Genomic DNA, 10590 nt, shown 5'->3' with positions numbered 1-10590 from the left:
TTTGCAAATAATTATTTCATTTGTTTTTATAGCATTGGAAATCAGAATGGATTGGAAATAGCAGCAGCAGCAATACGAGTACCATCGGAAGCAGCAAATATCAATTGTTCAGTAAGTATGTGAAAAAAGTGTGTGTTGTTTGAAATTGGACTGCGCAGTCCAATATAATACGAGTTTAAGGCGGCCTGCACAATCCATATATATAATATGTGAAAACAAATGTTTGTTTTATATTTTAAATGATCAAATAATATTTATCTTTTCTTTCAGATTTTATTATTTTTATTTAATTAATCTTTGCTTTCAGAGTAAATTCTATTTGTATTTAATATACATATTTTATTTTTTCAGATAATATTAATCTTTTCTTTCAGATATTATTATCATTTTATCAATTAATCTTTTTTTTTCTTTTAAATATTACAAATTCAGTGTAATTATGATTTATTTTCAGGTATTAATAACCTTTGTTTTGTTTCAATCTTTTTTCAGATATTTGTCTTTTATTTTCAGATGATAATTATTTTTTAAATGTAATCTATTTTTGTTTATATAATTTATTAAAACTTTATGAGAATATGTGAAAAAAAATAAAAAAAAAATTTTAAAAATTTAAAAGTTTTGTTTAAAGTTTTAAAAGTAGGAAAAGTAGGAAGTAGGAAAATACAACCCTGCATCAGCTCTTTAAAATGCAACCCCGCATCAGCCGTCGATTAGGGATATTAGAGCAGGACAGATATACTTTTTTATATGACACTGCTGAATGAGCGCAACAGATGTATGATCACATGTATACGTACGTGTGAAGGGAAAAGACGGTAGGATATTCGCTCGGCCTAAGACACACTCTATATCAGAGTTTCCCAAAGTGGGCGATAACGCCCCCTTGTGGGCGCTGCAGGTGTCAAGGGGGGCGGTAAGAGACCCAGAAAGAAAATGGGGCGTTGTGTAGAGGCCTGGGCGGTTATTTGTAATTTTATTTAGCTAGGAGGCCTCTTAGACAACGACTACATGAGCTATCGACTCTCAACAACAACTTGTGGACATCAACTAATATGAATTAAAAGATTGCTCAAACTCGGTTCTATACTTCCCTCCGCGTAGTTCATATATCTTTCCTATTTTATTGAATATAGAAAAAATGAAAATCATATCAATCGGTCGCTCCGTTTCATAACGGGGCATTTCTACAGGATAGAATTTATGGAATACTAACTGTCAAACGTATTGCTATTGCCATTGCCAAATCTGTATGTGGGCATTTGCTATCATAATATAATCATAAGATAAAGATCCTTTTTTTACAAATGTATTTCTAGGAAAAATAAGAATTCATATTTTTGGACTACTATATAATAATTGTGCTTAAGCATTCCTATATAAACAATGTAATATTTATTTTATATTCATTTGTGGTTTTGCGCGCAATAGATGAGCATTACTTACGCCTCCTTTACACTACTCGCGAAGTTAAACGTATTTCTCAAAGCAAAACAATGTCGGAAGTAAAAAAGAAGAGACGGCAATACTGTGCCGAATACATTAAATTCGGATTCATTGAAAATCCCACAAACCCATCCTCGCCTTTCTGTCTTCTATGTCTAAAAACATTTTCGAATGAAGCAATGAAGCCTTCAAGACCGCAAGATCATTTGAATAAAATGCATCCAGATAAGAGAGAAAAGAATGTAGCATATTTTCAAGACCTAGAGAAGAAGCATAATACTCAGCCAAGTGTAGCAAAACTATTTTCGGCGGCTGCTAAGCAAGATGACGACGGACTTCGGCCTTCGTACAATATCTCTTTGTTAATTGCTCAAAAAGGCAAACCACATAACAACGGAGAAGAGTTAATATTGCCAGCAATAAATGAAGTAATAACTACTGTGCTTCATAAACCGGTCGCAGATATTATCCGAAAAATTCCTTTGAGTAATAATTCTGTGCAAAGACGTATTGATGAAATGGCTGAAAACATTGAAGAATCATTGTGCGATCACCTGAGGACAAGCCAATTCTCAATTCAGCTCGATGAGTCCAGTTTACCAACTAATGAAGCATTGTTGTTGTCTGAGGTTTATTAAAGATGAGAAAATATGTGAAGAACTATTATTTGCTAGAAATTTAGAGACCGATACAAAAGGCGAAACCATATTCAATATACGAGTATTGGAAAAGTTTTGCGATGAGAAAGAGATTCCTTTGAAAAATATTATTTCAATTGCTACGGATGGCGCTCCGGCTATGATAGGGTACCATAAAGGCTTAATAGCGCACTTAAAAAAAAAAATTCCAGATGTCTTGGTGTACATTGCGTTATTCATAGACAACATTTAGTTGCTAGAAACTTAAGTGAAAAACTATTTCAATCACTGTATTGCAGTCAATAAAATCCGCAACAGCTCTTTGAATGATAGATTATTTCATCAGCTTTGTGTTACTAATGACGAGGATTTCAATCGTTTGTTGTTTCATACTGAAGTTCGTTGGCTATGAAGAGGCAATTGTCTGACGCGATTCTACAACCTGTTTGACTCTGTTATAGAGTTCTTGGAAACTAAAGATACAGATTTTCAAGACAAGCTCATAACATCAAAGAATTATACAGCTTACATGACAGACCTGTATAAATCATGTCGTTGAATCTCCAACTGCAAGGCGATAAACTAAATTTAATTAAAACAAAAAACGTTGTTGCTGCTTTCACAGCCAAACTGCTTCTACACAAAAAGAATCTGGGCAGACGTGAGTTTCACAATTTTCCGAATTTATCAGTATCATGCAGTACCGACGAATTGTTTGCCTACTACCAACATTTGGAAAACCTCCACATTGACTTCACTGAACGATACCAGGACATTTTGAACTTAGAAATACCAGACTGGGTGTTGGATCCGTTTCAAATGTCAACACAGTAATGTCACCTCAGCTGGAAGAAGAACTTATAGAATTGACAACAAACGAGGAAATAAAAATCAAGTTCAAAAATAGTTACCAAGAATTTTGGCTACAAAAACCGATCTCGCAATTGTACCCTGGATTGTGGTCAATCGTTCAATCTTTTTTCAGATATTTGTCTTTTATTTTCAGATGATAATTATTTTTTAAATGTAATCTATTTTTGTTTATATAATTTATTAAAACTTTATGAGAATATGTGAAAAAAAATAAAAAAAAAAATTTTAAAAATTTAAAAGTTTTGTTTAAAGTTTTAAAAGTAGGAAAAGTAGGAAGTAGGAAAATACAACCCTGCATCAGCTCTTTAAAATGCAACCCCGCATCAGCCGTCGATTAGGGATATTAGAGCAGGACAGATATACTTTTTTATATGACACTGCTGAATGAGCGCAACAGATGTATGATCACATGTATACGTACGTGTGAAGGGAAAAGACGGTAGGATATTCGCTCGGCCTAAGACACACTCTATATCAGAGTTTCCCAAAGTGGGCGATAACGCCCCCTTGTGGGCGCTGCAGGTGTCAAGGGGGGCGGTAAGAGACCCAGAAAGAAAATGGGGCGTTGTGTAGAGGCCTGGGCGGTTATTTGTAATTTTATTTAGCTAGGAGGCCTCTTAGACAACGACTACATGAGCTATCGACTCTCAACAACAACTTGTGGACATCAACTAATATGAATTAAAAGATTGCTCAAACTCGGTTCTATACTTCCCTCCGCGTAGTTCATATATCTTTCCTATTTTATTGAATATAGAAAAAATGAAAATCATATCAATCGGTCGCTCCGTTTCATAACGGGGCATTTCTACAGGATAGAATTTATGGAATACTAACTGTCAAACGTATTGCTATTGCCATTGCCAAATCTGTATGTGGGCATTTGCTATCATAATATAATCATAAGATAAAGATCCTTTTTTTACAAATGTATTTCTAGGAAAAATAAGAATTCATATTTTTGGACTACTATATAATAATTGTGCTTAAGCATTCCTATATAAACAATGTAATATTTATTTTATATTCATTTGTGGTTTTGCGCGCAATAGATGAGCATTACTTACGCCTCCTTTACACTACTCGCGAAGTTAAACGTATTTCTCAAAGCAAAACAATGTCGGAAGTAAAAAAGAAGAGACGGCAATACTGTGCCGAATACATTAAATTCGGATTCATTGAAAATCCCACAAACCCATCCTCGCCTTTCTGTCTTCTATGTCTAAAAACATTTTCGAATGAAGCAATGAAGCCTTCAAGACCGCAAGATCATTTGAATAAAATGCATCCAGATAAGAGAGAAAAGAATGTAGCATATTTTCAAGACCTAGAGAAGAAGCATAATACTCAGCCAAGTGTAGCAAAACTATTTTCGGCGGCTGCTAAGCAAGATGACGACGGACTTCGGCCTTCGTACAATATCTCTTTGTTAATTGCTCAAAAAGGCAAACCACATAACAACGGAGAAGAGTTAATATTGCCAGCAATAAATGAAGTAATAACTACTGTGCTTCATAAACCGGTCGCAGATATTATCCGAAAAATTCCTTTGAGTAATAATTCTGTGCAAAGACGTATTGATGAAATGGCTGAAAACATTGAAGAATCATTGTGCGATCACCTGAGGACAAGCCAATTCTCAATTCAGCTCGATGAGTCCAGTTTACCAACTAATGAAGCATTGTTGTTGTCTGAGGTTTATTAAAGATGAGAAAATATGTGAAGAACTATTATTTGCTAGAAATTTAGAGACCGATACAAAAGGCGAAACCATATTCAATATACGAGTATTGGAAAAGTTTTGCGATGAGAAAGAGATTCCTTTGAAAAATATTATTTCAATTGCTACGGATGGCGCTCCGGCTATGATAGGGTACCATAAAGGCTTAATAGCGCACTTAAAAAAAAAAATTCCAGATGTCTTGGTGTACATTGCGTTATTCATAGACAACATTTAGTTGCTAGAAACTTAAGTGAAAAACTATTTCAATCACTGTATTGCAGTCAATAAAATCCGCAACAGCTCTTTGAATGATAGATTATTTCATCAGCTTTGTGTTACTAATGACGAGGATTTCAATCGTTTGTTGTTTCATACTGAAGTTCGTTGGCTATGAAGAGGCAATTGTCTGACGCGATTCTACAACCTGTTTGACTCTGTTATAGAGTTCTTGGAAACTAAAGATACAGATTTTCAAGACAAGCTCATAACATCAAAGAATTATACAGCTTACATGACAGACCTGTATAAATCATGTCGTTGAATCTCCAACTGCAAGGCGATAAACTAAATTTAATTAAAACAAAAAACGTTGTTGCTGCTTTCACAGCCAAACTGCTTCTACACAAAAAGAATCTGGGCAGACGTGAGTTTCACAATTTTCCGAATTTATCAGTATCATGCAGTACCGACGAATTGTTTGCCTACTACCAACATTTGGAAAACCTCCACATTGACTTCACTGAACGATACCAGGACATTTTGAACTTAGAAATACCAGACTGGGTGTTGGATCCGTTTCAAATGTCAACACAGTAATGTCACCTCAGCTGGAAGAAGAACTTATAGAATTGACAACAAACGAGGAAATAAAAATCAAGTTCAAAAATAGTTACCAAGAATTTTGGCTACAAAAACCGATCTCGCAATTGTACCCTGGATTGTGGTCAATCGTTCAACGATTTTTAATAGCATTCCCATCGTCATATTTGTGTGAACGTGGATTTACTGCTGTGACAACACTGCTTACTAAAAATAGAAATCGTTTGCTTATTACCGAACGTGGCGACTTGCGACTGTTCTTGAGTAAATTGGAACCTGATATTAACAAACTTATTAAACAGCATCAGATTCATCCTTCACATTAGTTTTTATATATGGATCGATAATTTTAGTTTTATTTTTAATAAAAGATTCTCTGTTTTGATACTATAAAGTTGTGTTTCAATAATCATTCTTATTGGCAGGTGGAGCCCGTAAGAGTTAACTTGAGACCTAAGCGCCGTTGTACGTTACCTACTGCGCTCAGGTTTCAAGTTGCTGGTTATACATAGTAAAAGTTTCGTTTAGAATTCTCCGTTAATATACATATGAGTATATAGGTAACAATAATTCATTTGAAGTTATATTGGTTTTTAAATAGGTGAAAAAAGAGGGGCGCTAAAAAAATATTTATTCTCAAAGTGGGCGGTAGACAAAATAAGTTTGGGAACCACTGCTCTATATGTTTATCCCCACGTTTACCACCATGTTACCCACTGATTATCTGGTTTTTTACCCGCTCATGGTTGGCAGGGGTGATACCTAGGTACTTAGCACTGTTATGGTGATGTATAGGAATGATATTTATATAAATTGGACATTATGCCGGCTTTTTCAAGGTAAAGTCGACATGAATTGATTTGGTGTCGTTTAATTTGATGCGCCACTTAGTAATTGCGTTGACTGCTGTCTGCACTCGTCGACTAGATACTGAAGTTGACTCTCCAGTTGCTAACAAAGCTGTGTCTTCCACAAATGTCGCTGTCTTATAACTAGAATCAGATGGGAGGTCACTGGTAAAAAGCAAATAAAGCATTGGCCCAAACACGCTTCCCTGGGGAACACCGGCTTCTATCGGTTGCAAGTTTGAATATGCATCCTCTTGAAATTGATTTGAGTAGCATATATTTCAATTTGAGCAGTAGACCCGTATGCCAAACTTTTTAAAAAACTTGAGACACGTCCAAAAAGGCCGCCGTACAAACGATTTTTTTTCGATTGTATTTTCAACGAAATTAACGATTCGGTGTACCTGGTCAATTGTTGAATGGTGGGAACGGAAGCCAAATTGATGTGTTGGTATTATATTTTTATGAGCGATTATTGGTTTAGCCTATTTATGAGTACATTCTCAAAGATTTTTGATAATACTATGTTCGGACCGACATTGAAAACATGTTTTCATGGGAAAACTGGGAAAAGCTGGTTTTCGCACGAAAACTTGTGTTTTTGACCATGTAAAATCTGTCAAACGAAAACACAGTTTTCGCTGAAAACTACTTGAAAACTTACATTCCACTCATTATAATCGGTGCTTGCTCTAGTTTAATCGATTTTTTTGGAAGACATATTTTGCCGGCCCTAAATTGTCACTTGATATTTGTTTACATTCCATATACAAATACAGCTGCTCAGTGTTAAGGGGATTCTCTTGTTCTTGCAAAACCCTTGCACGGTACACCAATTGCAGAATTTTCTTCTTGGTGCAACGGCACAACAAACACACGCAAAAATTTATTTGCAATGGCTGTAAAATATGTCAGACCAAAACCCATGTTTATTTTCGTGCCGTCATATATCACTAGATTCTGCAATGGGTGCTCTCTCGGGCTTGCATATTTCGGTATAGGATTTCTGCATTTTGTGTGCTTGCAAGAGCAAGAGAGTCCCCGTATTGATAGTTGTCAGTGAAAACACGTCGAAAACACACATTGTCGGTCCGAACGACTTACATTCCACAACATACAAAAATGTTTTCAATGTCGGTCCGAACATAGTATAAGGCTGGCAACAGTGCAATTGGTCTATATGATGTAACAGCTTGTACTGGCTTATCCGGCTTGGGTATCATTATGACTTCAGATACTTTCCAAAGCGATGGCACGTACATATCTTAGGCTAAAGCACTGTTTATAATGTTTACAAGTTTTTTTATACAATTCTTTGGTAAATTGCGTAATATTTCTCCAGTTATTAAGTCGTACGAAGGTGCTTTTTTGAGCCTTGTCTTCCCGGTAAGATTTTTAATTTCCTTAATAGTAACAGAAGAAATGCTGATGTGTGGATCCATCCAACTTGTTTCACAGTTTATCTCATATCCATCGTTAGGCGTAAATGTGTTTCTCAAATGATTTGCAAATACGGCAGCTTTCTGTTCATTCGTTTTGGCCCATGCAGTTTCTTTTAGTTTTAATGGTGCTACATGTTTTATTTGTTTATTAATATTTCTTGCAGCTTTCCAGAGTGAATAGTCGGTGGATTTATCAGCTGTAAGCCAGATAAGTTTTGAATTAAAAATTTTTAAAGATTTTAATTTGTGCTATCAGTTTCGCTGTACATTTATTAAGCTCAGTTTTGAGAGTAGAGGACCTAGTTTGCTGCCATCTCCGTCGAAGCTTGCGCTTTTTATGGATACTTTCTAAGATGTCTTTTGGGTATTTGGTACCACTTATATTCACGCGGGTACATATTTGGTGTACCCTTCCACGCAGCGTTTTAAATTATTTTTGTGAAATCTTCAACCTCACAGTCCAACTCAATACCAGTCGATATGTGCTTTATTTATACCTAATAATTGGCTTTTCATACAGAGTTAGTAGCACTGGAGAATGGTCAGAGCTTAGGTCTGAGCAATCTTTTATACATAAATTGAGTTTCGGCATCTTATTGATTATAAAGAAGCCCAGAAGGTCTGGCAATTTCTGACTACCTGTAGGCCAATAAGCGCATCTTCCTGTAGAAACAAAATTGCATCCAACTGCTTGTATAGCTTTGAGAAGTTCTCGACCTTTGGTTGTAGTTAAACGAGATCCCCAATGAGTGTGTTTTGCGTTAAAGCCGCCTCCAATGATGTACCCTCCGTCATATTTTTTTAATAAATTCATATGCATTTCTATTTTTATACAATATTATGTCTAGATGGGACTATGCAGAGCGATAAGATACAATGGGTGATTGTGCAATTTAACTGAAATTGTTGTAGCTCGAATTTCTTAATGAAATGCTGTTTAACAAAACTCTTAGCTCAGCACGGGTTAAAGTTGAAAACGCTTTTGGTATTTTGGCATCGCGTTTTCGACTTTCGACATGGAATCAACGCTGACTAGAAATGCATCTAATGAGGCCAAAACAATAAAGTTGAAATATTAAGGGTATTCTCTTGCTCTTGCAAAACCCTTGCACGGTGCAAGAATTGCATATATTTCCTCTTGGTGCACCGGCACAACAACAAACACACGCAGAAAATTATTTGCAATGGCTGTAAAATATGTCAGACCAAAACCCATGTATATTTGCGTGCAATGTCACGCAAAAATATAATTGCAACCCTGTTTTAGCTGACATAAAGGCATATTACGTCGTTAAATTGTTGAGGAAGGCAAGTTTTAAATAGATTTTACAATTTTTATTTAAATTATAAAGATTTGTTACAGTTTTTTTTTTTGTTAAAAATGTATGCAGAAGGTGCGCCAATTCACAATAGCCATGCACAATAGTCATTCACAATAAATTGACTGAATCAGCCGTTCATATATCACTAGATTATGCAATGGGTGCTCTCGTGCCCTTGTATATTTCGGTATAGTATTTTTGCAATCTGCAATATTGCAAGAGAAAGCGAATACCCCTATTGTTAAATTATCAAAAAACTGAAATCTCTTTAATTCCTTTTATTTACATATAAAATAGTTAAACTAGTTGTGTTCTTTAAATAAAACTTATATTCATTCTCTTATAACTAATACATAAAAAATGAACTAAAAAAAATTATTTTAATAAAAAATGAGAAAATATCAATGAATTAAAACACATTTATATAAAATAAAATATATGTACTCTATCTTAATATGTTTGAATTCATTGATATTTGCGAGTCATTAAACAAATCAAGAACACTTGTGTATTGACTTTCGTTTTCATCTGAAAAGTGTAACTCTGGAGTTATTTCAATTGTTTGTGATGTTGCTTGTATGTAGCTTCCAGTTGGCGCAGAAGTAAAATGTGCCGAACGTGATGTTGATTCTATAGGACTTCTAGTTGGCACAGAAATAAAACGTTGCGAATGTGATGTTGCTTGTATGGGGCTTCCAGTTGGCACAGAAGTAAAATGTGCCAAGCGTGATGTTGAGTTGGACTTACAGAAGATGTCGAAATATAAAGTTGGGAGTCATTACTTAAAAAAGGCGAGCTGGTTCGTGATACATGCGGACTACTTAAATTTGGTGACCTTGAGGGACTGTGCAGATAATTGAAACATAATTTTCCAAATCGGCCCAACAGCATTACTTCGTCTACTGCTTGCTTTGCAAAAAGTTGCTGCTCTGGTTTCATTTGCCTGTACATGCAAGCCCATGCATTTGCATAAGTTTCTGCTTCATCCATTTGTTTTTTGGATGTCTCCAAATGCTCGGTTGCTTTCTTTAGAAACTCCGTTCGTTCGGTAGCCACTTTTTAAAATTTCTTCGATGATTGAAACGTATAATTCATCAGTTCCTGCACCAGATGTTTCACATTGCAAAGTTTTTTTTAGCTTCCGGCGATAGCAAGTACGCATATTTGACAGTTTTTTTTTCATTTCGTCTATCGACACATCGCTTTTTATTTTTTTAAATTCTAACAAAAGCTTCTACGGCGTACATTTTTGTTTTTGTAATAGTCCAGTTTGCTGTTCCACAACTCCGGCATGGTTTTATACACTTCGATAAATTCGCGGATTTGCCGATCGCTTTCACTCATTTTTATTTTTTCTTTGCTCCGTAGACGCGCTCTCTTTGACAGCCGAAATAAAATGGCGAAATCGTTTGAAATCGCACGACCAACCTAAACACTATCCAACTAACGCAACCAACTTCCCAAAATATCAAAAAATTT

The sequence above is a fragment of the Bactrocera dorsalis genome, chromosome 4 (assembly GCF_023373825.1).
Source record: "Bactrocera dorsalis isolate Fly_Bdor chromosome 4, ASM2337382v1, whole genome shotgun sequence".
NCBI classification, from domain to species: Eukaryota; Metazoa; Arthropoda; class Insecta; order Diptera; family Tephritidae; genus Bactrocera; species Bactrocera dorsalis.
Note: the sequence above shows the minus strand (reverse complement) of the source record.